The sequence below is a fragment of the Dinoponera quadriceps genome, unplaced genomic scaffold (assembly GCF_001313825.1).
Source record: "Dinoponera quadriceps isolate SergipeBrazil2010 unplaced genomic scaffold, ASM131382v1 scaffold367, whole genome shotgun sequence".
Taxonomy (NCBI): Eukaryota; Metazoa; Arthropoda; class Insecta; order Hymenoptera; family Formicidae; genus Dinoponera; species Dinoponera quadriceps.
This window is the reverse complement of record NW_014554712.1, coordinates 2,401,211-2,404,114: the sequence shown is the minus strand read 5'-3', so window position 1 is coordinate 2,404,114 and position 2,904 is coordinate 2,401,211.

The window sequence follows — 2,904 nt, the reverse complement described above, 5'->3', positions numbered from 1 at the left end:
AACCGTCGCGTCTCGAATCTAATATTTTTCAATTAAATTTTCATTCGATTTCAACCTAATTTGAAATATTGCCTCAGCGCGACTTAATACAATGAAAAAAAAATCGTAAGAATCGAAAAGTGGGACGTAAAAAAAAATCGTTCCTTCACTTTCCTCACGCATTTCTCGTACTACAGATTTATGATTCGAATACAATTTGTAGCGTTAAATCTAGCAACGCAACAAATCAGCGCAACCGTCTGAAATGAGTTAATTCGAAAAGCGGAGGGTTAAAATTTCGTTCAGGTGAATTTCGCCCGACCACATTACAGCCCGGTGTACCGGTAAATCTCCCGCGTCCGTTCAGCATCGCAAGATATTACCGTCCGGATTATTTTAATATATATTTAGGGATAATTGGAACGAATGCTCTATAATAGCCCCCAGTACGCGCGCCAACGACTAAATGAGTGACTAAATGAGTGAGCCCGACTGGATGGCCAGCTCTCTTCTTCGCATACAGACCTAACGCGTAACAAGCGAGCATCGTAAGACGCGATCATTCTTCGGGCAATTAGATACCGGACGGCCGCCCAAAAGGAAAATTCAAGGGGGGAGAGATGTACGCTATGTCAAAGTTAAGCCCGGAACGGTGGATTACGTGTACTCGCGAGAAGACGTAGTTAAGCCCCCCACGCTAGGCACTGATATACTAATTGAATTAGTTATTTCGAAGCAGAAAGTTAAGGGCACGTCTGCGCGCGCGCACCCCAAGTTTTCAACATGAAATAGCTGGCAGAATCGACGTGCTAGCACGCCGAGTTCGAAAGTTCTTATTAACCCCGGAAGTTTCGTTCAGTATCGCGCCTGAGTGTTATTTAATTACTAATTCGAAGAATATGTGGCCCCCTCGTCCCTTTTATGAGCGAAAGAGAGAGAACTTTTCCCCGATTAATTTCGTCGTTGGCCCCCCTGCATTCCCCCCTTCCGCTCCTCCTCCCCTCCAGGAGGGCTCGGCATCGATTATTAATAACAGATCCTGGAAAGCGCGATACTTCAGGGGGTACGGCCGTAATTCTCGTTCAGATGGTCGTTCTCCCTCTCTCCGTCGCAGAGGACTCCGCTCTGTCCGTTTTAATTACCGCAGTCGCTTCTATCAATTTTTCGCGTTTATTTAGGAACTCTTACTTTATTTACGAGCCCGGCCCGAAGTGCCCGTCTCACGCGTCTCATAAAATGCTCACTTTCACGGCGCTTGACGAGCGGATGAATAATTATGATCTCACGACAGTTAGAGCGGCGCGATCCCTCCGCTCTCTCTCTCTCTCTCTCTCTCTCTCTGCGCAGTGATCTCTAATTTGCGAACGATAGCACAGCGAGCTGTAAAAAAACGAATCAACGATTTATCTCATCGGAAGCGAAATCCCGCTCTACTCTCGCGGAACTTTTTAATCCGCCACTCTCCGGAAGAGGGAAAGAGCGAGCGAGCGAGCGCGCTTATTATCCTTCTTCTACGGCAAATGGCAGCGTCGACGCGCGCGGTCAACGTAATATTAAAATAATTTATACACACACACACAAAGAGCGCGTGTCCCGTCTCCGGGCTAACGGCGTGTTAAAATTCATAACGATAAGTTCTTTGACGGATTGTAAGTCGATTTTAATGAGGGCGAGCGGCTGCTGCTATTTTCAACGCGTCGTCGTGCATTTTGCACGACAGGAACAGGGTTGAACGGGGTGAAATCTCCGTCGGAATAAAGTGTTTGCTTCTCCCGCCTGGAAAATTAATCGGTGAAGTAAGGTTTCGCCGCTTATCATTATACCTCCCGGAGAAACTTAATCCCCGGTAATTTAATTTTAATGTCAAATAATCTCCGTAATTAAGCCTCGCCGTTCATATTTTTGCCGGGAGAAGACGTCGGCTTACGTGACTCGTACGGGAGAGGAGAAGAAAAATAGAGACAGAGAGAGAGAGAGAGAGAGAGAGAAGCTGGTTTCTCGATGTGTTCAATAGGAAAGGGATTCGGATCGACGGGAAAACGTTATTAATCCCGAGTAAACCTGCGTGCGCCGTAAACTCATTTGGCGAGAGAAATTTCTAACATTCGGAAAGTACAGCGCGAAATGTATGGCGGATCGCGCGTAAAAAGAGAAAGACAGAAAGAGTGAAAGAGTGAGTGGGAAAGAGAGAGGGAGCTAATAGCATGCCAGTCTAGTGGTTGGGTCATTCCACTTGCACGGATTGCAACATAGGTTTACAGAGTACTAGCGCGATACCGGTGGCGGTCTTGCCTTGCGCTACTGGAGATATAAGCCGCTTTATGTTCTCCTGTCGTATCTACAGCAATAGTGACATTGTCGCGCTAGGTTAGTAACGACGCGGAGATAGCGCGGAGCCGACTTGTGAATTAAAGCGGATATCTCATGCACGACGTTTTTATCGATCGGAACCGATTTTGCCGGTGCAAAAACACGTCCATAATTGACCGGCAAATTTGCCCTCGTCGTCGTCTCGTCGCGAATCTGTCTATCTCTCTCTCTCTCTCTCTCTCTCTCTATTCGTATCTCGCCGTCATAAATAAAATTATTGTACCTTTGAACGGTACTGTACAAGAAATGTTGCTGAAAAAATACGAAAATTATATTCTATAGAAAAATTTTGTTCTTTAGAAATAATTAAATTTCGCCACATTTCGAAAAGTTTGAGGAAAAAAAGTAAATCTCATACGAAAACACGCGGTGTGCCCTTTTTATAGAAATTTATAAACAGCAAAAAAACATATATATATATATATATAATTGTGGATCTTCCTGGTGGTGTATTCTTACAGTATTTAATGGTCCAACGTGTGTTGAATTCTTTAATTTCTCTCTAAGAGAAATTCAATTTCCCTCTGCGAAAATTCTCACGTATCGGGAGGGGGG